At 40.4% G+C, this 26,294-nt stretch overlaps 1 protein-coding gene across 4 annotated transcripts in view; it reads right to left on the reverse strand.

The window, feature by feature from the left end:
* osbpl2b (oxysterol binding protein-like 2b) overlaps positions 1-26,294 on the reverse strand; it is an 83,554-nt gene that overhangs the window by 37,154 nt on the left and 20,106 nt on the right. The gene's annotated exons all lie outside the window — the stretch shown is intronic.

The following is a 26,294-nucleotide window of genomic DNA, read 5'->3' on the forward strand; positions in this document are numbered from 1 at the left end:
CCAAGTCACCCTGCATCCTCATAGCATCCTCCTCACAGTTCACACTGCCACACAGCGTTGTGTCATCTGCAAATTTGCTAATGTTACTTTTAAGGTTGCTGTAATGTAAATGTAATGTAAATGCCAGCGTCCTTTGAGGCCAGTAGAAGTTGGCGAGTTGGGCAGTGCCTAGTGACTGACGTCATGACCTTCTAGAAGTTTCTGTTAGTTGTTGGAAATAAACTCTTCCGACAAGATGTCGGACGTGTATTCATTGTGCTAGCCACAACAGGGTCATAAAGAAGACATTACAGTTGCCAATGCCAATCCAGATATTTTCCCTTTTACAAAATGAACACTTCCAAATCTTAATGATGACGTATTCAGAGTGAAATGATAAAATTACAAGATTATTATAAAAAAAACATGTCCCATCAACTGATCCACAAAAGTAGTACAGATAGTTCTGCTATAACTAAGTAGTTGAATTCCTGAGAAACCTTGCGTTAGGGTGTTTCACAGAGAAAGAGGACTTCACTTTTTGTTGCCTTCCCCACAGTGGAAAATTTTGATTCTGTTGTGGGGGGACATTCTTGTTGAATTCTATAATGTGTTATGTCATTTTTCTGATTTTTAATTTTTCTATGGATGTACGGAAACTTTATTATTTCTTTTATTATTTCTTTTATGTAAAGCACTTTGGTTTCAACGCAAGTTGATTTAAACGTGCTATATAAATAAAATTCACTTACTTACAAGAGTTAAACAGCACAGAAATTTGCTGTGTGTACTCAAAGGTAAAATATGCACTTATAGGATAAGATCTTATCTTTATAAAGGAACCAATATTGTACAATATATTAACTGGCAAGTGCAATAAATCGCTGATGTTTTATGAATTTGCCATATGCAAATTGTCTGTTGTTTCTCTAGATTTCAGCAATAACTGCACTACCAGAGTATTTATTTAGTTTAAATTGCATTGGAATGTTGTGAAAGAAAAGTGAAAGCTAGCATACCAATCAAAGGCTCTATTTTTTTTAAATGGCTAAGGGAAAGCATTGATACTAAAGTAGGTTTTTATTCTCCTGGTCCATGACCATTAAGAATTAGACCCATTTAAAACTTTAGACACCGATTGCTTTAGAATATTAAAAATGCAACTATGCATTTTGAGATGAGCATCAATCAGATTTAAGAATATACATGGTTGGGTTTCATGGTGATTTCTGTGGTGCATCTGCTTTATTTTGAAGCAGATACAGTGCATTCAGAAAGTATTCAGACCCCTTCACCTTTTTCACATTTTGTTACGTTACAACCTTATTCTAAAATGGATTAAATTCTTTTTTTTTTAAATCATTAATCTATACACAATACCCCATAATAAAAAAAACAAAAACAGGCGTTTAGAAATTTTTGCTAAGTAATTAAAAACAAATAACTGAAATATCACATTTACATAAGTATTCAGACCCTTCACTGAGTACTTTGTTGAGGCACCTTTGGCTGCAATTACAGCGTCAAGTCTTCTTGGGTATGACGCTACAAGCTTGGCACAGCTGTTTTGGGGTAATTTCTCCCATTCTTCTCTGCAGATTCTCTCAAGCTCTGTCAGGTTGGATAGGGAGTGTCGATGCACAGCTATTTTCAGGTTCCTCCAGAGATATTCGATCGGGTTCCAGTCCGAGCTTTGGCTGGGCCACTCAAGGACATTCACAGACTTGTCACAAAGCCACACCTGCGTTGTCTTGGCTGTGTGCTTAGGGTCATTGTCCTCTGCCCCAGTCTGAGGTCCTGAACGCTCTGAGGCAGGTTTTCATCAAGGATCTCTCTGTACTTTGCTCCGTTCATCTTTCCCCTCGATCCGGACTAGTCTCCCAGTTGTTTGGGTACCTTTTGGCAAACTGCAAGTGGGTTGTCATGTGCCTTTTACTGAGGAGTGGCTTTTGTCTGGCCACTCTACCATAAAGGCCTGATCAGTGGAGTGCTGCAGATATAGTTGTCCTTCTGGAAGGTTCTCCCATCTTCACAGAGGAACTCTGGAGCTCTGTCAGAGTGACCATCGGGTTCTTGGTCACCTCCCTGACCAAGTCCCTTCTCCCCCGATTGCTCAGTTTGGCCGGGCAGCCAGCTCTATGAAGAGTCCTGGTGGTTTCAAAGTTCTTCCATTTAAGAATGACGGAGGCCACTGTGTTCTTTGGCACTTGCAATGCTGCAGAAATTGTTTTATACCCTTTTTCAGATCTGTGTCTTGACGCAATCCTGTCTTGGAGGTCTACGGACAATTCCTTTGTCTTCATGGCTTGGTTTTTACTCTGACATGCACTGTCAACTGCGGGACCTTATATAGACAGGTGTGTGCCTTTCCAAAACATGTACAATCAATTTAATTTACCAGTTGTGGACCAATCAAGTTGTAGAAATATCTCAAGGATAATCAATGGAAATAGGATGCACCAAAGCTCAATTTTGAGTCACAGCAAAGGGTCTGAATACTGATGTAAATGTGATATTTCAGTTATTTATTTTTAATTACTTTGCAAAAATGTATTGTGTATTGTGTGTGGATATTGTGTGTAGATTGATGATTAAAAAACAATTCATCCATTTTAGAATAGGGCTGTAATTGTAACAAAAAGTGGGAAAAGTGAAGGGGTCTGAATACTTTCTGAATGCACTGTATGTGTGAAATACTAAAAGGAAATCACTAACAATTAACAAAACAGTCTAGCGACTGGCATTTAGTATACTGATCAGGCATTGTTCAGTGAACAAGAGGCCTGATGTTCTCATCTTACTGGGAACTCTAGAACACCATCACATAATCACTTTTGCATTTTAATTGGAACTCTTTTTTAGACTATGTTCTATTTATAACATTTGTAAGTATCTAATAGAACATATTCCTATATTGTGAGTAACAATAAAAGAGATTGCATTTATTCTGTGCAATGTACTGCAAATGAAAGGTGTCTTTTTCGAACTAAAAGTTTAATTTTTTTTTAATTAGGTTCATGTTTACCAGCCTTAATATCTCCACAGACTTCACGTTCAATCAGTTTCCTAGGAAGCTCTTGATTATGCTAAAAACTCTATACAAACGGATGTGGTAGCTTCAATAAGCACAAGAGAAATCATATTCCCAACATGCTAAATTCTTAACACAAAGTTTTTAACCTTCTAGAATAATATTATAAAAATTGCTAAGTAATATTTGCATTTAAATTGATCAGTATCAGACTCCAATAAACTGCTCCCATTATTGCCGCACCTTTCTATTTGTGCCTTTTGATGGGCGTTGAAAGCTTCCCATTCTGGTTTTAACCTGCAACTACATTCCTACCACACCATGTCCAAACATTTCAAAACTGCTTTAAACACCCTTGCACCTTTTTATTTCTTCCCTGGATAAAATAAGGAACTGAAAGCAAATAGCATTTAATTATCTGCCCAAATGTTTTTCTAATTATTAAATAATAATGACTGGTAGGGCTAGGTGAACAAATGAACCCATTGTTTTACCTGGAATGGAATCATTGGGGAGGGGTAAAAAGTCAAAGGATAAATTTACCAGGGAAAATTAAAAATGTATTAACGGTCACATTTTAATAATTAATAGCATAGAGTGCATGAGGTAATTGATTAAAAATAAAGACAACACACACCTGAAAAGACAACACCAAAATAAAACTGCTTCAATTTTAAATTTTGCAAAATCTAAAAAGAATAAAGTCCATCATCAGCAATTGGAATTTTGATCATAAAATTTCCAAAATATTATTTATCTAATATGGTTAATGCTCCAGCTCAGAAAACCAATCTAATCTAATTTGCTTTAGAATATATAGTAACATATTAAATTAACAACGGTAATTCTTTATGCGTTTATAGTATTTATATGTTTATTGCATGTCTTTCAGGATGTTCATTACGATAGTCAAAGCTTCTGCTAAAAGCATAGGATTTTTTAATTTCTGAATGCACTGGAAAATTCAGGGGGGTTTGTTAAGAAGTTACAAATAATTAGAGTATTCAATGTTCATACCATGTAAGCTACCCAAGTGGAATATGAAGAGGTGTTCCTCCAGTTTGTGTGTGGCCTGACTCTAGCAATGGAGATGACTCAGGACAACGGTCAGTATGAGAATGGAAAGGAAAGTTAAAATGGTTAGCAACCGACTGATCCAGTAGGCCTTGGCGGACCGAGTACAAGTGTTTGGCACTGCTTTTATGCCCAAGATTCCAGCATCTGCTGACCCTTGCGTCACAGGTTTATTATCATATGCACAGGTAAGGCAAGGTAGAGGTACTATGAAAATCTTGTGTGCAGCACCATCACAGGTGTATACTCAGCCAACACTCAAGTTAGTCATAAATTTACCAGAAGGTAAAAGACAAAAAGAAAACATTTGTGAAAAAAAAAGAAAATAAATCCATTGTAGTACAAGAGGTGGTCCAAATTATTCCATTGCCGAGGTAGATTTGGGTTGTGCAGGTCGGTTCAAGAACCAGATGGCTACAAGAAAGTAGCTGTTCCTGAACCTGGGGCGTTGGGACCTCTGCACCTCATGCCAGTTGGTAATAACAAAAAGAGGCATGATCGGAATGTGGGGTCCTTGACGATAGAAGCCGACTTCTGAGGCAGTGACTAGTGCAGATTTTTTAGATGATAGGGAAGGCTGTGCCCGTGATGGACAAGGCAGAGTTCACCATTCTCTGTGGCCTCTTGTTTTCTAATGCATCTGTACAAGTTTGTTGGCGTATTCATTAAAATGCTAAATATCTTTACACTTCTTTCGAGGCGCTGGTGCACCCACTTCATGATTACATTGATGTGCTTGGTCCAAGCCAGGCATGTTAAAATGAAAAAAAGACTGACTTCCCCTTTCTGAGGTCAATGATTTGTTCCTTGGTTTTGTTGATGTTGAACCAGAGGTTGTTGTTGCAGCACCGCTCAACCAGGTATACTCTTTCTAGTATGCCGACTCATGCTTTGGAGAATGTTATTCAAAAATTTTACTGCAGGCACCAACACACTGTCATTTTTTTTAATGTATTGGTTATAAAATTAAAAGGGCATTAATATAAATTTCTTGGTACAATACCATTCATAACAAGAGTTATCTACAATGATAAAAGGAGCCATTGCTGAAACATCTGGGCTAATTCTTGATTATTTCCATTCCTCCAGTAACAATACAATGAGACCCGTCAAGATTACAAATTTGCTTGTAATGAGCTAACAAATCTCGCAGGCTTTTTACAGAAGTTCCAGAAAGGAGGTTGTTCATACAACACATTCACCTCTTTTGGAACAAAATGAATAGAACTTTATGGCATGCACCTAAGTAGGTATGTGACTTGTGGAGTGAAGGTGGGAGTGGAATGGGTGTGACTGAAATACAACTGGTATAAAATTGTCTAGAAACTGGATAGTGCATTTTTGGCGTGCTAAAAATGTTCAGCACTCACGCCCACACTGAACCCCACAAAGTGCAATTGTTCAAAATGACGTTTGAGACAGCTTTTGGATGGCTTGCACAAGGACAATAACTAAAATAAGATGCATAGTTCAATATAAGACTCAACTGAACACAAACTACCAATGCTTGTTAAACAACTACCATAGAAAGATGTCAGTACTTAAAACAGTCTCCCTCGTCTGTGTGTGTCCTGTCCCCCCCCCCACTGTCCCACCATTGGTTAGAACAACCTGCCATGAGAGCATGGTAAGCTGCACACCACCACAAAAGACTGCTCCTTTATATTACAAACGTCAACCATACAACCATTTGTTACTAACATTCTCTTCTACACCGTCCTTCAGCAACTACTTTCTGACACAAGTCCACCATCTAATACAATGAGGCAAAGACACCAATTAATAGGAGGCACAATTATGATCACAGTCAATGACATGAATTTGATGTACTAATTTCTGATTGATATTGCCATGTTTAAGGGCCTGTCCCACTTTCACGACCCAATTCACTACCTTTTTTACTCGTGGACATTTTTCATCATGCTAGAAAAACGCCCCGACCTACTTGATGCCACGAGTACCTACGACTAGCATCACGGCCTGCTACGACCTACCTACGAACTTGTGACGACCATGCTGCGAGTACGAGTCGAGGGCAAACTCGGCAGAGGTCTTGAATTAGGTTGTGAAAGTGGGATAGGCCCTTAACGGAGTTCATCTCTCAGTATTCTAAAGAGCAAGGTGTGTGTCCAATGGTTTCAACCTAATAATACAACCCTCTCATATGCCAGGAAACAGCCTCATGAACCTTGCACGAAAGCAATGCTAACACTCCTTTAATAAGCCAAAAATTCCATATGTTCTCCATAATGTTGTGAACATTTGTAGTAAGTGTTACTTTTATTCCCAAATCCCTTGTGATAAAAACTAGCTGAGTTTAGCAACCTGCCACGTGGAATCTTATTGAGATAATTTTTTGAAGCTGCACATCCATTACTTCCATATCCATACTGACACCATCATCAAAGAGCTACTTTAATTAATTTGTCAAACTTGATTTCCTTTACGTAAAACCACATTAGAACAAGGTAGACCTGGATGAGCTTGTAATAATAATAATAATAATAATAATAATAATAATAATAATGTATTTTATTGTCATTGCACATAAGTGCAACAAGATTTGGTATGCAGCATTCCATCCGATGTCATAACTTAAACTAATAAAATTTAGATTTAGATTTAGATACCCGGTTTATATGGTTTATAAAAAGAACAGTAAAACAGTCTAAAGTGCAAATGTGTCTGTGCGACGTGACCATCCGAGGGAGACAGTCCATGGGGTTAGGGGGCATTAAGCAGGGCTGGTTTAGAGCAGCGATAGCTCTGGGAATGAAGCTGTTCCTGAGTCTAGAGGTGCAGGCATAGAAGGCCTTGTAACGTCTGCCGGAAGGTAGGAGTTCGAACAGTCCATTACAAGGGTGTGAGGAGCCTTTATAGATGCTGACGGCCTACCCGAGGCACCGTGTGTGGTAGATGTGCTGAAGAGCTCTCCTCTCCGCCTCTGTGCAGTTGAGATACCACATGTTAGTATGCTCTCTGTCGTGCAGCGGTAGAAGGTCGTCAGCAGCTATTGGGGCAGACCAGTCTTTTTCAATGTTCTCAGGAAGAACAGTCGTTGCTGTGCCTTTTTGACCAGCACAGCGGTGTTGGTGGATCATGTGAGGTCCTCAGAGATGCGAGTGCCCAGAAACCTAAAGCTGGACACTCTCTCCACACTGTCCCCGTAGATGGAGATTGGGGCGTATTCCGCATTATGTGTTCTCCTGAAGTCGATAATTAGCTCCTTGGTCTTGGAGGTGTTTAGGGACAAGTTGTTACGTGAGCACCAGTCCGCCAGGTTCTGCACCTCCGGTCTGTAGTTTGTTTCATCTCCGTTGGTGATCAGCCCGATCACCGTTGTGTCGTCTGCAAACTTGATGAAAGTGTTGGTGTCGAATGCAGGAACACAGTCGTGTGTGAAGAGGAAGTACAGCATGAGGCTCAGTACACAGCCCTATGGTGTGCCGGTGCTCAGGGTGATAGTGGAGGACAGGTGCAGACCCAGTCTCACTGCCTGCGGTCGCTCAGTCAGAAAATTCAGGATCCAGTCGCATATCAGCGAGCTGAGGCCTAGCTGGTGGAGTTTGGTGGTGAGCTTGGTGGGGGTGACCTTGTTGAAGGCAGAGCTATAGTCACGTACATGCCCTGTCTTTCTAGGTGAGTCAGGACAGTGTGAAGAGCCAGAGAGATGGCATCCTCTGTGGATCTATTTGCCCTGTGTGCAAATTGATGAGAGTCCAGTGAGGCAGGGATGCTGGATTTGATGTGGGAGAGGATCAGCCTTTCAAAGCACTTCATTGGTATTGGAGTTAGAGCAACCGGGCGGTAGTCATTCAGGTTGGTGACTTTAGACTTTTTCGGCACCGGCACTATGGTAGCTGTCTTCAGGCACTTGGGGACCGTTGCCAGAGATAGAGACAGGTTAAAGATCCTCATGAATACCTCAGCCAGCTGTACAGCATAGTCCTTTAGTACCCTTCCTTGGACTCCATCCGGGCCTGCAGCCTTGCGTGGATTGATCCCACGCAGAGCGCACTGTACCTCCTGAGTGCTCAGTGCAAGGCCTGTCCCTCCGCCATGGCCGGGGTTATTCCTCTCCTGGTGGTGTTGCCAGTTTCGAAGCTGGCAAAGGTGTTTAACTCGTTGGCCAGTGTGATATCACTGCAGGCGGGGCTGCTCTTGTAGTCAGTGATGTCCCTGACACCTTGTCACTGAAAATAAGCATGCACGTACAGTAGGCAGTGAAGAAAGCAAATGACATGTTGGCCTTCATAGCGAGAGGATTATAGTATAGGAGCATGGAGGTCCTACTGCAGTTGTACAGGGCCCTGGAGTACTGTGTGCAGTTTTCGTCTCCTAATTTGAGGACGGACATTCTTGGTATTGAGAGAGTGCAGTGTAGGTTCACCAGGTTAGTTCCGGGATGGCAGGACTGACATGTGATTCCAAGAATGGATCGACTGAGCTTATATTCACTGGAATTTAAGATGAAAGGGGATCTGATAGAAACATGTACAATTCTTAAGGGATTGGACAAGTTAGATGTAGGAAAAATGTTTCCGATGTTAGGAGAGTCCAGAACCAGAGGTCACAGTTTAAGAATAAGGGGTAGGCCATTTAGGACTGAGATGAAGAAAAACCTTTTCACCCAGAGAGTAGTGAATCTGTGGAATTCTCTGCCACAGAAGGCAGTGGAGGCCAATTCACTTGATGTTTTCAAGAGAGTTGGATGTAGCTCTTAGGGCTAACGGAATCAAGGGATTTAGGAAATAAGCAGAAACACGGTACTGATTTTGGATGATCAGCCATGATCATATTGAATGGCTCGAAGGGCTGAATGGCCTACTCTGCACCTATTTTCTATATTTCTATTAAACCCATCCACATGCAAGGGCCACCCTCCGAGTTGGATGGATAGGGAGGACATAATCTGCACCCAGTTTAGAGGATGACTCCTCTGGCTTTGGCCTTTTTAAACTATATAAAAATAGACCAATGTTAGTTTGAGGAACAGTGGTTCAACTTCCATCTTGGCAAACTCGAGCTCGGAGTACACACCAATTTCAAATTTAAAAAAAACAACTCTATAATCAGAATTGGATGGTTTCTGATGAAAGGTCAACCACCAGGTTTTTACTCTCCACAGATTTTGCCTCATCTGCTGGGCCTTTCCCTGTATTCTTTCATTTCACATTTCCAACAACTGCTGCTTCTGTATCTCACATTTCCAGCGGTGTTGTTGTCTCACTGTCCTAGAAACATAGAAAAATAGGTGCAGTAGGCCATTCAATATGATCATGGCTAATCATCTAAAATCAGTACCCCGTTCCTACTTTCCCTCCCCCATATCCCTTGATTCCTTCAGCCCCAAGAGCTAAATCCAACTCTCTCTTGAAAACATCCAGTGAACTGGCCTCCACTGCCTTCTGGCAGAGAATTCCACAGATTCACAACTATGGGTGGAAAAATGTTTTACCTCATCCCAGTCCTAAATGGCCTACCCTTTATTCTTAAACTGTGGCCCCTGGTTCTGGACTCCACCAACATTGGGAACATTTTTCCTGCATCTAGCCTGTCCAATCCTTTAAGAATGTTATATGTCTCTATCAGATCTCCTCTCATCCTTCTAAATTTCAGTGAATACAAGCCCAGTCGACCCATTCTTTCATCTGTTCTGCTTCCTCTACTTACATCTCCTTCAATCCAATTTCATCACCCTCTCTCAGCCAGAAAAAAAGCAGTTATTCATTTTCCCTTGTCTCCATCCTACCATATGTATTGCCTTTATTCTCTACTACCCTTACCTTTTTCTACAATGGAGTTAGTTCTGATGCAAGATAAGCAGTAGAACATTAATTATGTTAAGTGTAGGGAGGAACTGCAGATGCTGGTTTAAACTGAAGATAGACACAAAAAGTGGAGTAACTCAGGCATTGGCCTTCATCAGTCCGGATATTGAGTATAGAAATTGGTATGTTATGTTACAGTTGTATAACACATTGGTGAGGACATATTTGGTTCTGTGTTCAGTGTCAATCACCCTGCTGAAGGATGGTTGTCATTCAGCAGGTAAGAGTGCAGAAAAGTTTTAGGAGGATGTTACCAAGACTGGAGGGCCAGTGTTTCTAGGGAAAGGTTGGGTAATATAGGACTACATGGAGTGCAGGATCTCAGACCAAATACATTCAAGAATTCAGTCTCCAGAGTTTTCGGGGAATTCCAAGATTTATAACTCTATGAGGCATGAAATGTCTATTCAGCCTTAAGTGGGCAGCTCTTTACTCTGAAATTATGTTTCCTACTCAGGTTCTCCTATAATTCTAAACATCCTCTTAGCATTCATCTTGTCAAGACCCTTCACAAAAATTGTATCAATGACATCTCACATTCTTCAAATTCCCACGAGTGCAGGCAAAATCATTCCTCAAACAACAACCACTGCTTTGCAGTAATCAATTGAGTCTTTCAGACCCAATTCCTAAATGGATCTCTTCCTCTTCAATTGAGGCACCCAGAATGGTGCACTGTAGTTAAGGTATGTTCTTATCAATGCCCTAATAAAAGTTGTTGAAAGAGAAATCACTATTTTCCTACTCTGCTCCTATTAAAATGAAGTCCAATATTTCATTTGGATAGAGACACAAGAGATTTCAAATACCAAAATCAAGAGAAAAAAAAGTGCTGGAGGAAATCAGCAGGCCAGGCAGCATCTGTGAAGGGAAATCAACAGACAGTATTGCTGTTCGGGACCCTTCTCTGGACTGATGTAGTAGAGGGGAGAAAGCTGGAATGGTTGGGGACAGGAAGATGTGACTGATAGCTAGATCATTTTAAAGGAGGCAGAAACATTGGAGAATGATGCCTGGATGCAGAGATACGGGGGGGGGGGGGGGGGGGGAAAGACAAGGACAAAGGGAATTCTATCCGTTCTGTCTGGAGAGGGGGGGGGGGCAGTGCAAGAAGAATTGCGGGAAATAGAGGAGACATAGGTAATGATACGATCCACAATGGAGGTGTGGGGGTACGGGAAGAAGAGACCAGGCTTACTGGTGTACGTGAACTTCTCAGATATCCTAGACTGGAGCACCTCATCTTGAGAGGAGATGCAGCAGAGACGAAGAAGCTATGAGCAAGGGAAGGTGTCCTTGCAAGAGACAAGGTAAGAGGTGTAGACAATGCAGCTGTGGGTGTCACTGAGTTTGTAGTAAATGTCAGTGGATAGTCTGTCCCCTAAAATAGAAACACAGATCAAGAAAGGGGTGAGGTAACAGATAGTCAAAATAAATGAGGGCAGTGTGGAAGTTGGTGCTTAAATCAGTGAGTTCTACAGGAGGCTTGGAGCAAAGAAAGAGTTGGGGAGTAGAGCTTGGGTATGCTTGGAATAATGCATGTTCAGCATAGCCAACAAAAAGACAGGCATGCAGAAACAAGGAACTGCCGATGCCGGTTCACAAAAGAAGACAGATTGGTGGAGTAGTTCAGTGGATCAGGCAGCGTCTCAGGACAACATGAATAAGTGACGGTTCAGGTCAGGACCCTTCTTCTGACTCAATATTTATTGAAAAGATAGGCATAGTTGGGGCCCATGAGAGTGCCCATTGCTATACCTTTTAATTGAAGAAAGTGAACGGATTCAGAAGAAATTCCATCTGCCTTCCTGATAACATGCTGTTCCTGCATGCTAACATTATGTTTTATGTACGAGAACATCCAGATCACTCTGTACCACAACATTCTGTAGACTCTCTCAATTTAAGCATATTCTAACCTTACAATTCTTCCTATTATAACCTAAACTAAATTTGATGATCTTTAGATGCAGTTTAAGTGCCTTATAATAAAAGGTATGGAATTTATTCGGCATACGAGATCATGATCACGTTTTGCCACCAATTTAAGTGTATTCTTTCAATTTGTATTTTTCAGGAAAAATTGTACTAAAAATGAATCATTTCATATCTCCTGTCTGCTTATTGGTCAACCCTTGAAGTTAGTTGTGAAAATTCTTTGGAATAGAATTTTTTCGCATTGCGAAGAGAATGGAATAATTAGGGACATTTGGCATGGCTTGGCCTGCGGCAGGTCATATCTTAAAAAATCAATTGAGGTTTTTTGATGAGATGACAGAAGTGATTGACGAGAATAGAGCAGTGGAGGTTGTCCACATGGATTTTAGTAAGGTACTCTTTGCCTCCTGCCATTCAGCCAACTTATATCCATGCTAGTGCTTTCCCTTCAATGCCATGGGCTCTCATCTTCTTTAGCAGCCTCACATGCGGCACCTTATCAAAAGCTTTCTGAAAATCCAGCTGAACATCTACTGATTCTCCTTTGTTTATCCTACTATTTACTTCATCAAATAATTCCATCAGATTTGTCAGGCAAGATCTCCTCTTTTCAAAACCATGCTGCCTGAACGATTCAGAAACTTCATCTTATAAAATGGACTCAAAAATCTTACCAACTACTGATGTCAGGCTATAGTTTCCCCACTTTTGCTTCGCTCCCTTCTTGAACAGCAAGGTATTATTTACAATTTTACAGTTCTCTGGTACTGCTCCCGAATTTGTCAATTCTTGAAAGATCATGACTAACGATTCCACATCTCTAAAGCTACCTCTTTCAGAACCCTGGGGCGTAGTCCATCTGGTCCAGGTGACGTTTCCACCTTCAGACCGATCAGTTTAGTTTTTTTTAGTTTAGTTATACAGCGCGGAAACCGGCCCTTCGACCAACCGAGTCCGTACCGACCAGCGATCCGATCCCCACACATTAACACTATCCTACACACACTAGGGACAATCTTACATTTCCACCAAGCCAATCATCCTACAAACCTGCACGTCTTTGGAGTGTGGGAGGAAACCAAAGATCTAGGAGAAAACCCATGCAGGTCATGGGGAGAACGTACAAACTACCGAGTGACTGGCATAATGCAAACATCTCTCCAATTTACAAAAAGAGCAACCGCTCAAATCCAGCCAATTATCATCCGGTATCCTTGACTTCAATTGTCTGCAAACTCCTTGAACATATTATTCATGGCCATGTTATGAGGCATTTTGAAATACACAATATACTAACTGACCATCAGCATGGATTCTGCAAAGGCAGGTGAAGCGAGACCCAGCTCTCTGCCCTGGTCAATGATCTGCAAACCATCTGGATAACAGAGGACATGCCAATCTTATTATAATGGACTTTAGCAAATACTTCGACTCCGTTCCCCACCGTAGGTTGATGGCCAAGCTTCACCACGTTGGTATCCGTAATAACATCTACTCCTGGATTAATTCATTCCTCACCAAACGTCATCAAAAGGATGTAGTAGACAGCGTGTCATCACAACAATCTCCAGTCGAGACCAGCGAGCCACAGGGAACGGTGTTGGAGCCCTTGCTGGTCTTGATCTACATCAACGATCTGCCTGACAACCCTGTCTTCGGGAGTGAGACTCTTCGCAGACGACTGTATTGTGCATCGAGAAATCAAATCTACTGAAGATGCCAAGGTTGTTCAAAATGGCATAAATCATCTTTGCAATTGGGAAACCATTTGGCAAATGGGTTTCAATCACACCAAATGCTTTTCCATGAGAGTTACTCATAAAGCCAAGCCAATCATGAACCGGTACAAGATGGGAGACAGTCTGCTTAAAGAAGTTGATCACCCCACCTGAGAGTTGAACTCGCATCTGGCCTAGCCTGGAACAGATACATAAACCAGATTGCCACAAAAGCAAACAGAACTTTGGGCCTTCTCCGGAGAAACTTAACCGAATGTGACAAACTAACGAATGAGGTAGCGTACAAAGCGCTTGTCCGCCCACTGTTGGAATATTGCCAGAAATATGGGACTCTCACCAGAAAAATATCATTGACACCCTTGACAAGGTTGCAAGGCGTGCAGCCCGGTTTGTCTATAACGACTACTCAAGACAGTCAAGTGTTTCCGATATGATAAATCGCCTTGGCTGGGAGTGGCTGGAGTCAAAATGCACCAAAGCCCGCTTATGTACTGTCTACAAGGAGATTCATGGCATCATCCCCAGTAACATATCTCACCTCATTCAATCCAATACCCAGAAATCTACAAGACAGTCCTCAGGTCACTTTATTTATACTAGAATTAGAGCAAACAAAAATAGCTATCTACAGTTACTATATCCATGGACTATCCCAGAGTGGAATATCCTTCCCGACACCACCAGATGTGCACCAATCTTGTCACTCTTCGAGCCGCAGCTCGACAACTTGGACATGGATCATCTCATCAAACTTGCCCACATAAAAATCTAAATAACCCTTTTGCAACCAGTGCCCATGCGAGCATAACCTGTACGAGATAGCCCAGCTGTTGGCAGTTGTGCAGTAGCAAGCAGAAGCAACAGAAGAAACTCCGTACAGACAAGTACCCGTAGTCAGGATCGAACCCGGTTCTCTGGCACTAAGGCAGTAGCTCTACTGCTATGCCACCGTGCCGTCCAAACATCTTCCCAAGCGCCTTTTCTTTAGTAATAGCGCGGGCACAGAAATGGCAAATAGATTTTCATCCGAGCAAGTGTGAGGTGTTGCAATTTGGTAGGTTAAATGCAAAGGGAAAGTATATATGGCAATACCTTTAACAGCAATGATATACAGAAGGATCTTGGGGTCCAAGTCCGTAGCTCCCCAAAAGTGGCAACACAAGTACATAGAGTGGTAAAGAAGGTGTGTGTGTTGCCTTCGTAAGTCAGGGTATTGAGTATAAGAGTCAGGAAGTCATGTGCAGCGTTAAATAAAAACCTTGGTTGGGCCGCATGTGACGTATTGCATGTAGTTCTGTTCGCCCTAATACAGGAAGGATGTGTGAGTTTTGGACAGGATGGAGACAAGGTTTACCAGAACGCTGTGTGGATTAGAAGGCACGAGCCATAAGGGAGAGGTTGGCCAAACTTGGACTGCTTTCTCTGACGCAGATGTTGAGGAGCGGCATGTAAATTAAATTATGAGAGGCAGATAGGATAGACAGTCAAAACCTTTTTCCTAGGGTTGACGGGTCAAACTAGAGGGCACAGCTTTAATGTCAGAGACAGAAAGTTTAAAGGCAATGTGCAGGGCAACTTTTTTTACACGCAGTGTTGTGGGTGCCTGGAACTCACTGCCCGGAATGATGATGGAAGCAGATACTTCACCATATAGAATAATCTAAGCTATAAATAACAGCAATAGACCACAGGGAGTAGCTACGTCCTCACTGAGCATCGATCTTCCAACTGTGAGTAGTTTGTTGCATTCAATAGATAAGCAGTTCACTTTACTCCAAGGGCAAAAGGATTCTGCACATCAGCAGCAGCGAGCTGTTCTCACAAAGGAACAACCACTGCATGTCTGCAGGGGGATGCCATGTGCAAGAAAATCTCTAACACAAATAAGGCACATGCAAATTATTTTCTCTTCCACAGTAGTAGTTCCCTACCTGCTATTCAAACTTCCTATATTGTGAACATGGCCCCACTGGTGCAATCAAAATGTAGAAACAATGAATGCAGATGCTGGTTAATACACAAAAGCACACAAAGTGCTGGAGTAGCTCAGCAAGTCAGATAGCAGCACTTTTCTCCAAGTGCAATTCTGGAGGTAAAACTAGTAGCAGTCCAGTCAGTCTATGTGCAGGCAGATGATTATACCATTGTCAAACTAGTTACAAAAGGGCACATGGTGCGCTGATTCAGGACACTGATATCCCCCGTCATGCAAGACCAATTCATATTCCACTTTTACTCTCTGGCAGCATTGTTCACTCTTGCCCTGCAATCAGTCATCACAAACTACTACTTTCATTTGGCTCTGGGCAGCTGTTTATACCTGGCCCAGATTCTGTGCACTCAAAGGACAAAAAAAAAAGTATGACCACGTGTTGGCCTGAAACCACCAGACCAATTTCACAATTGGCAAAATATCACCAGGAAAGAATATCCAGCTCTATCTACTCCAGGTAAAATCAAAATTAGATTATATGGTATCTAAAAATAGCACTACAACGATCCATTATCTTGCCTTTTATCCATCATCCAGAGCTCAAAAATTCCAGACTCCTACAAAGAGGGCAACGAACACGTCTCTAAGTATCCAAGCAATTCGAAAGACAATATCTTACATACTTCCTCATTATATTTATATCACAATAGCATTAACCAGATAATAACAAGGTGACTTTACTGATATAACACCTCAATGACGAAGAAAATATCAAATAACAATCATGGTACAAGAACCTGAACTAGCTTTTAATCAACTGAAATGAATAATTTAAATTGGCTTTGGAGATCAAATGTACTATTTCCAAGCTTGTTGGTAACATAAAACTAAGTAGCAAGGTTAAGGGAGATAAGGATGTAATAACAATTCACTTGGAAAGGCCGAGGTCCTACCCACAGCAGACTGTGACAGGATGCAAGGCTGGGGTATAGAATCTCAGCTTCTGTCAATGCTTGGGGATTTACAAAAAATTATAATTTTTTGATGCACTGAAACATTTCAAAACTTAAAACTGTTCGAAATAAATGATTTTAATTAGGAACTTGTGGCCAGGTGGAGGTGGAAAGAACAAAGTAAAAAGGTTTTGAAAGAGTAGAATGCAAGAGATACTAAATTATAAAAATTGATAGTGATATGCCAACAAATAACAATCAAAGATCATAATGGGGACAGCTAACAAAAGGGGTGGCACAGTGGCACAGCGGTAGAGTTGCAGCCTTGCTGCGTTTGCAGTGCCGGAGACCCGGGTTCGATCCCGACTACGGGTGCTGTCTGTACAGAGTTTGTACGTTCTCCCCGTGACCTGCGTGGGTTTTCTCTGAGATCTTCAGTTTCCTCCCACACTCCAAAGACGTACAGGTTAATTGGCTTGGTGTATGTGTAAATTGTCCCTAGAGTGTGCAGTGTAGCATTAATGTGCGGGGATCGATGGTCGGTGCGGATTCGGGGGGCCGAAAGGCCAAAAGCTGATAAATTAAAGGTTCAGATTGTTACTAAAATACTGTGATAGTGATAGAGGTGTTCCATAAAAGAAAGTCAGAAATGAATCACACAAAGGCTAGGGATGGAAACTGACAAAGGTATTTACTATTTAAGGGGGCAGAACATTGTTTTAAAAAGATTAAATAACGTGGTTTATCAAAGCAAAACCGATCAGTCATTTTAAAAGAAAATTTCCCAGTTAAGAAAATAAATTCCTCTCAAAGTTTGTTGAAATGTAGTGTTTCATTGCAAATGTATATTCAAAAATATATGTAAATGCAAATGGACATTGATTTACATTTTTATATTTTCAGATTAGTCCAATACGCAGAGTTCATTAATAAATTGTCATCTACCAATCAGAGATAATTATGCACCACAGCACAGGCCCTTCGGCCCAACTCAATCATGCAAACCAAAATGTCTATCTGTGTTATTTCCATTTGCTGCAATTGGATAGATCATATTCGACTAAATATTTTCTGTACATGTACCTGTCCAAATCTCTTTTAAACATTGTAATTGTACCCGTCTCAAAAGCTTCCTCTGGCAGCTCATTCCATATACCCACCACCCTCAGTGTGGAAAAAGTTGTCTCTCTCTTAATGTGCTGCATCAGCTAATTCTTGCACTAGGAAAGTAACACAAGCTCAGGTATATACGTGAGAATACATAACAAAAAAGCAATCGAGTTTCTGTTCCCGCAAGGACAACTTTGGAACCCTGACCCGATTCACAAACTGGCTCATGTTCCCAAACCTGACAAGTTAAATTTCGTTACCAAAAATCAATAGTCATCGCAAAGTACTAAAACCACGACCAACAGTATTAAGTTTTGCTTATTTGACTAAACACATATGGTATGCAGATTTCAAATTTTTCTTTCGCAAAACTGATTAATGGTACATATTTTACTAAATTTTTAAGTTAAGCAGCTTCCTTTGCAAATAAACCATTAAATTTAATGGCTAGGCAGCAAATCTGACCTTCCCCGTGATTGCCAAATTCTAGAAAATTAATAATAACTAAATAGATGGATCTCAAGAATCAGTGCTCAATCAGTTCTTTTCCCCCAAAGTGCACACCAACAACATTTACTTGGGATGAGGAAGAATACAAAAAATTGAGGCGCCAATTTAAGAATGAGTAATAATTGGAGTCCCAATTTCACAATTGTATGTATTGAAAGCTCATGCCAGTGTGACCGATATCCATGTTTGTGTGGGGTTTTTGTACATGCATGGTTTTATGTTGAAATCACAAAAGTTGCTGTCACTTATTCAGCCCACTTACACAGACGGCACAATTATGCAGCAATCTTCAGTGGAATCACAGAAAAAAGAAAATCAATAAACCATCAAGAAATTTAAGAGCTGTTCACAATGCAGAGTGACCTCCATCATATCGATCTTTGTTGCAAGACAGCCAAGATAGACAACTAAATGTTTCCATTGTTGCTCAGCAAACCCAAGATCCCCCTAAAATGAATTTCATGCATGTGGAATGTAATCCCTTCACAGCCACTTTTCTAAATATAATAAATGTTAGCATAAAATTGTTAAACTTTATGCTAGTTTCAATATTAACCTTTATGTTCAATTTTTTGATTTGCACTCAAATTTATTATTGGATTGGAAGTCAGGAAATCTCTCTTACCTGAAAGCAATGAACATCAAAAAAGGGAAAACATCTGTCATACAGGCTGCTAGATCAGTGAATGCCATGCCTTTGCGACTCACTGAAATCAAATTCATAGTGCATGTGCAAATTGCTTTTTTGCAGTAAACAAAAAGTTGTCAAGTTACATCCTTAAACTTAATGTGGATTTTTTTAAATATTGGTCTACCACCAATTTTCCAACCACTGGTGGTCCAGCACCTCTTTTAATCCGGACAAAATTACAAGAGCGCATTTGCAATCTCCCCCCTGAAGTCCCCCCCTAAAAATGTGGCGCCTAGGCCGGGTGAGGCGGCCGATCCCAATCTCATCAGGACTTCCGCTGCCGATTGGAGGGCAAGCTTTGCCCCTTACAGTCAGGGCTCTGGAACTAGTATGAAAGTGTAATTAGGACATAACTGGCAAACTGCATCCAGTTTTATTCACCTAACTTTAGGATGTGAAAGACCAAGAAAAGCTGGAGCAAAGATTTACTGAAATGGTTCCACATAGAAGAGATTCCTGCAATAAAAAGGTTAAAACAGAGAAGATATGGTTGTTTTCCTTGGAGCAAAACAATATCGACAGGATATGTTACAGAAGCATACAAAAAAGTGACTGGTTTGGAAAGTTAATACACCTTAGCACTAAGAGTGCCCTGGTATAGAAAAAGGTCAAGTCAAGTCAAGAGAGTTTATTGTCATGTGTCCCAGATAGGACAATGAAATTCTTGCTTTGCTTCAGCACAACAGAGTACAGTAGGCATGGATACAGAACATATCAGTGAGTCCATATACCATAATATAAATATATACACACATCAATAAATAAGCAGATAAAGTGCAAATAACAGATAATGGTCTATTAATGTTCAGAGATTTGTTCAGTTAAGTTTAATAGCCTGGTGGCTGTGGTGAAGTAGCTATTCCTGAACCTGGATGTTGCAGTCTTCAGGGTCCTGTACCTTCTACCTGAAGGTAGCAGGGAGATGAGTGTGTGGCCAGGATGGTGTGAGTCCTTGATGATGCTGCCAGCCTTTTTGAGGCAGCGACTGCGATAGATCCCCTCGATGGTAGGGAGGGAGGTCAGAGCCGATGATGGACTGGGCAGTGTTTACTACTTTTTGTAGTCTTTTCCGCTCCTGGGCGCTCAAGTTGCCGAACCAAGCCACGATTGAACCGGTCAGCATGCTCTCTACTGTGTACCTGTAGAAGTTAGAGAGAGTCCTCCTTGACATACCGACTCTCCGTAATCTTCTCGGGAAGTAGTTGCTGATGTGCTTTCTTAATAATTGCATGTGTTCTCGGACCAGGAGAGATCTTCAGAAATATGCACGCCCAGGAATTTGAAGCTCTTGACCCTCTCCACCATCGACCAGTTGATATAAACGGGACTGTGGGTCCCCATCCTACCCCTTCCAAAGTCCACAATCAGTTCCTTGGTTTTGCTGGTGTTGAGGGCAAGGTTATTGTGCTGGCACCATTTGGTCAGTCGGTCGATCTCAATTCTATACTCTGACTCGTCCCCATCAATGATACGTCCCACAACAGTGGAGTCGTCAGCGAACTTGATGATGGAGTTCACACTATGATCGACTACACAGTCATGAGAATAGTGTGAGTACAGTACGGGGTTGAGCACACAGCCTTGAGGTGCTCCCGTGCTGATTGTTATCGAGGCTGACACTTTTCCACCAATATGAACCATCTGTCATCTTTGAATGAGGAAGTCGAGGATCCAATTGCACAGGGATGCGCAGAGACCCAGATCTGAGAGCTTGGTAACCAGCTTGGAATGCATTGAAAATTGATTATTGATGTTCAAAAAATGGACAGTACAATAATCACTGAACGTTAAGGTACAGCCAGCGCAAGCAATTAGGAAGATATGTTGATCTTTATCATAAAATTTGTGTACTAAAGTGAAATATACCTTACTACAATTATAAAGGGGTTTGGCAAGATGCACCTGGAATGTTATGTTAAAGACTAGTCTCTCTACTCAAGGAACAATAGGGGGGGGGGGGGGGGGGGGGGAAGATAGATAAACGGCAACACAGGTTCACCAAATAAATATGTAGGGACGATGGGATGTCGAATGACACGAGATTAAGCTGAATGCGCTCAAGAATTTACAATGAGAGATTAAGAGATTAACCTACTAAATTCTTACTGGTATTGACAGCAATTGCATTGATGATGTTTCCCCAGCTGGGATATTTAGAACCAGTGGTTAGAGTCTCAAAATATGCAACTAGCCATTCAGAACAGATACAAAAAAAAATTTCTTCAGACAGAGAATATTTGAATAACTCTACTCAAGACAGCTATGGAAGTGAAATCATTGGGTATATTCAAGATAAAGACCAATAGAGTTTCAGGCAATTTAGAAGTCATGGCAAATGATAGTAATGGCAGTGAAAGTTTACAAATTTTAAAAATTTCTTGTGTTCCAAATAGAGAAAGTATGTTCCTATAAACTGATGATTCAAGAAACAGAATGCACATAAAACAAAATACAAAAGGAATACACAAACAAGTTATTTCTATTCATAGAATAGTTATGATTGAAAACCTGTTCAGAAAGTGAATAATTGATTGCGCGAGTACTTGAGAGAAATTAATTTACAGAGTTAAAGGAAAAGATTGGGGTACATGATTCATGGATTTGCTTTGTTAAGATTGGTCAAATGGCCTCCTTCTGTATAATAACAATTCTGTGTTCATGAAAAAAAAGTGGCAGTTACTGTATTTTTCCTATTTAAACTAATTTCAAAGAATGCTACAGTCACGGCAGACAATTTCATTCACAGAACATTTGCTTCTTTTGGGTACCTGCATCATACAGTAAGGCTTATAATTTCACCCCAGAACTTATCAGTTATTGTTTGAATACATTGCTGGCAACCTTAACTGAAGCAAACTGCGTGCAATCAAGCCTGGGTGACTGCAACTTGAGAACATAATCCAAATAGTTTCCTTATTGTTGGTAGGGTAACCGTAATATTGCTTTTGTCAGAGCAGCTGTATAAAGGGCACTTTTTAAGCAAATTATTCTTTCCAAATACTTCAACATTTACATATCCATGCCCACCATTTTATTTGGAATGGTGAAGGATACAGGTGCTTATCTATCTTTCATCTAAATCTCCAAATCAACATTTGTATTTACAACAGAAGGAAAATTTGAAGATTACTTTGTTAACCAGCAATATTAAAATTAAATGATAGGTCATGGAATCTGAAAAGGAAATGAAATCTTTCTGCCAGAATGGCCTAGAATGCAGTTTAACAAGTTGTGCCACTTTCTACATGAAGACAAGCAAGTTATACACAATAGAGGGTGGGCCAACCAGCAAAAATGTCATTTTCTGGATTTGAATGCTATTAAAACCCTGCCTGTCACCCAAATGTAATCTGAACATATTGCAAAGAAAATTAAAGTCATGATGTTATTTGGCAAGCTAAAAAGCTCAAATTTAAATTACTATCCAAACTCAAAACATTTAAAAAGTCCATCCAGATTACACTAACTACAATCCTGCATCAGTAGCATAATGCAAGCTAAATTACCTCCAAGTCATGGGACCAACCCTACTTTTCAGATGACACTGACAAATTAATAATCAGCAATCCCACGGGTAATTGTATTAGGATCTAGTGCAAAAATGTGTTTGTGATACGATGCCACCGTGAAGGATTCCACAGTTGAGGTAAAATGATACAAGTTATTAACATTCGACATGGAAGACACTGATAAGATTCTGCTGCTTCACATTTATACCAATAAAAACTGACTTGGTCATTCATTTCATTGTTGCCTCTGGGATCTTGCCCTATACAAACCCCTTTCTATATTTCCCCACAATATACAGCAAACAATATTCAAAAATATGTTTACTAATTGCGACCAATCATGAGACGCGACTTTAAAAGAAGCCATGCAAATCCAATTTGTTTCTGAAAATAGCACACGACCACAACAGATCCTGCCCAATGAAGGCATAAAAATTACTATTTCATTTTCCAATCTGATTTTTTTTTAAAGTACCAAAGCAAGGCAGTTCATTGGCGTTCGCAGAGCCCCTCAGGAGAGTTTTCATTAACAGTAAAATCTGAATCATCTGTAAGAGGTTAGCAAAGCATACAAAGGCAAAATTAAATAATCAATCCTAAATGCAATCAAATGAGTTATTATTATGGATTGGGCATAAACGTGCAACAATTTTAGTCATGATAACACTACATTTGCAAAGAATTCAGAACAAAATACGTTTAAATAAAAATAGGGACACTCTGCGGGTCAGCATCCGTGGAAGGGAAACGGCTAATATTTCAGGCTGAAGACCCATCGTTAAAACTAAGAAAGACAGAAAACAAATTAGCTTTACGCTGCAGAGAGCATTGGGAAGGGTTGAAAAGAAGAAAACAAATATCCATCATTGAATTTAACCAAGTAGAAGTTCTCAGACCAGGTGGTGGTGAAGAAGGAAAGTGCACATCAAAGGGAAGGGTTAAAGATGTTCAAAGCATACTGCATATCATGAATTCCAAACTTAGTGATACAAGTGGGAACATGGCTTAGACTTGAAATACTGACTATACCAGCCAGATTCATGTTGAATAGACAAATTGACCACGGAAAAGTTAAAACATTAAGCAGGAATTATGCACACAAAAAATTACATAATTGAAATAGCATTCATATTATGAATTCAAAGTCATCATTAATATCTTGATGCCCCCTGCTATTCTATCTGCTTGTTGCATGACTGCAGGTCAAACAGATATCTGTACAAACCATTTAATAAATTAATAGTGGTATTGAGGAGAATGGAGAGAAGTGGTCTTTATGAAGAATTTGAACAAGTGGAGGGAGAAGGAGTAAAAATGCATGAGAAATATGAATCATCAACTTTGGGTTAAATTATACTAGGGTCTGGTGCTGAATTTTGGATATAATAATGTTTAAGGATGGATCTAGGGGAATATTGAGAAACTAAGTAACAATAACCAAATAATAATTTCAAGTGCTTAACAGAGGATAGTAATGTCAAGCTAGAAAGTTGGCATCATAACACTGTTCCAAAAGATTTATGCAAAAAAAGTTTGCATTGCAATTTCTGATGTATCAACTCATTTATATGTAAACGGTTAAACAGTGAAAGTTAAATTAATTCAACAAGAGATTATTGAAATTAAAAAAACATTATCACTCCTACTCTAATGTGCAAGAATGACATATCAGTAACTGATGATTTTTTCCTTGACAAGTTTAAAAATTAACAGTCCATGTGGTAGCAGCAAGGATTGGTTTAAACTACTTCAGCATACTGAAATACAGCATTTCTCTCTACAAAAATCTAGTTTTTTTAATTCATTCATAACTGTTAGGGCATTGACATTTAGCAAACTTATCCTTACCATTGGTTGCTACATGGTTTTCTCTCAGTTATAAAATCCTGTATGTGTCTTTTTACAATACTTGGCACACAATAATGTGACAAAGGGGGTCAAATTACAAATTCCTTCAAAAAAGTTGACAAGCATTTTATTGGGTTCATGACTAACATAGTATCAACAAAAAATAAGAAAAGATAGCATATTGATGGCAAGTTTCCGAAAATGGCATCAGAATACACAAATACATTTTGTGCGACGGTTGTCGCGTGGTGTCCACCAGTTGGCACAGTAAGTGAACGTATTTCTTATTCCTTTCTATGTTTATGAATACCACATGGGACAATAAAATTTCAAACACCGTTTCCACTTCATTCACCTGATCATGTAGTAGAATACTGCATCCATCTGAGTGGACATGGCAATGAGCGTTACATGATCATATACATAAACGTACGTTGCGGTGGACACTCAAAGGTTTGGTGTCTCAGAAAACTAACGTTACAGTATTAGCGAAAAACAAACATTTTCACCAATGTGATCTAGACGGTACATTACCTTATGGATTTGAGCTATATTGATGGCCGATGATTCGTCACAAGATTTGATTTGGGATGATTTTTTAGCAAGTTAAATGTCTCCATAACAGTCGTTGTGGAGCTTCCGGAGGTTGACACGAAGGAATTAAGTTAGCGACTTGGTCCATATGAAAGGTAAACAATTTGTGTTGCCAAATTGAAGATTTGCTCAGTTTCTTAGATTTGATGACCAATTTATGCCCGAAAATAATTTTTTTATTGTCTTTTAAAAGGTGGAAAATATATCATAAACACCACAATTTTTTACGCCACAATGTTTTTGATATATTAAATGTGAATATAAGAAAAATAATTAACTTGCCCAAAAATCATTACTACCATAGGATACATCATTGGGGTTTGTGAAAAGCAGTAGAGGTTTGGAGCCTCCGTAGTTTAACTTACGGAGGTACCGACCTGCTAAACAGTCACTCTGTACACAGTCACTTGATTCTGCAGCTCGGCACGGACACTTTAATAACTGGCACTGGCCACTCAAATCAGCTGCCCCGGACATTTTTTATGATTGGTTTTATTGTATTTTAACGTTGTGTTTTTACCTGCTTTTAACTATTTATACTGTTCCATCAGGGACTGGATGTTTTTAGTGTTATTATGTGTGAAATGTTTTAAATTTCATGTGTGATGCCTGGGAAACGTCTTTTCATTTTGCACTGTACAACTGTTGCTTGCAAGATGACAATAAAGGTTGATTGATTGGATTGATTGATAACGGTCGTTGTGACAATGGACACCAAGCACAACGACCGTTACAGGATCTCTGCTAGACCAGACATCTCTACTAGACATGTTACTGTATTTTTCTCCTGGTGTTGATGAAGATATGTCCCTAGATCATTATCAAAACATATATGTATGAGGGCCCATGTGAAGTTTATTTATTAATTAAATATTCATGACTAAATGTGGCAGAGTTTTTTAAGGTCACATTTTTGATGTCCAAAATGGTGGAAAAACGATGAAAATTTGTTTGTTATGAAAAATTTTTTGACTTTCAGTCTTGAAGTCATCTGATTTATATCTGTTATTTGTAAGGTTTCACATGATGGGTATACTTTTGTTAAGAACAGTGTATTGATGTAAAAACCTGAATAATAATCTCATTCCACAAAATCTCTCCAGTATAGAGTTCGGTATTCCGACTGCACATGCCCAGATTATAGGTCACTCCCGATAAACACTCTGCAACTGTGGTGCTGCATTGTATGCAGGCTAGCGATTCGTCCATGGTCATGGTCGGGCCCGGCTCTTCTTCACAGCGGGTGCTGTTTAGTTGCTGCTGGGCCGTCCCCGTCCCCTCCCCGGTGTCCCATCCCTAACCGGAGGTGTCCGGGGGAGGCCCTGGTCTGGCGGGGTGGCCCCAGTTTTGCAGCCGCTGGTTCCAGCTCGGCTCTGCCGGTCCCGCCGGGTTGGCCGGCAGACCTCCACCCCCCCTCAGTCCGACCGAGATCCTGCTGAAGATAGGCCGCCTCCAGCCCTGCTCGAAGACGGGCAACTCGGAGCCGTTGCTGCAGGAGTCGTCCTGGTCGGAGAGTCTGCAGAAGGACTACTGCCAGCCATGGGCAGGTCGGGC

This window comes from Leucoraja erinacea, chromosome 21, assembly GCF_028641065.1.
Source record: "Leucoraja erinacea ecotype New England chromosome 21, Leri_hhj_1, whole genome shotgun sequence".
NCBI classification, from domain to species: domain Eukaryota; kingdom Metazoa; phylum Chordata; class Chondrichthyes; order Rajiformes; family Rajidae; genus Leucoraja; species Leucoraja erinaceus.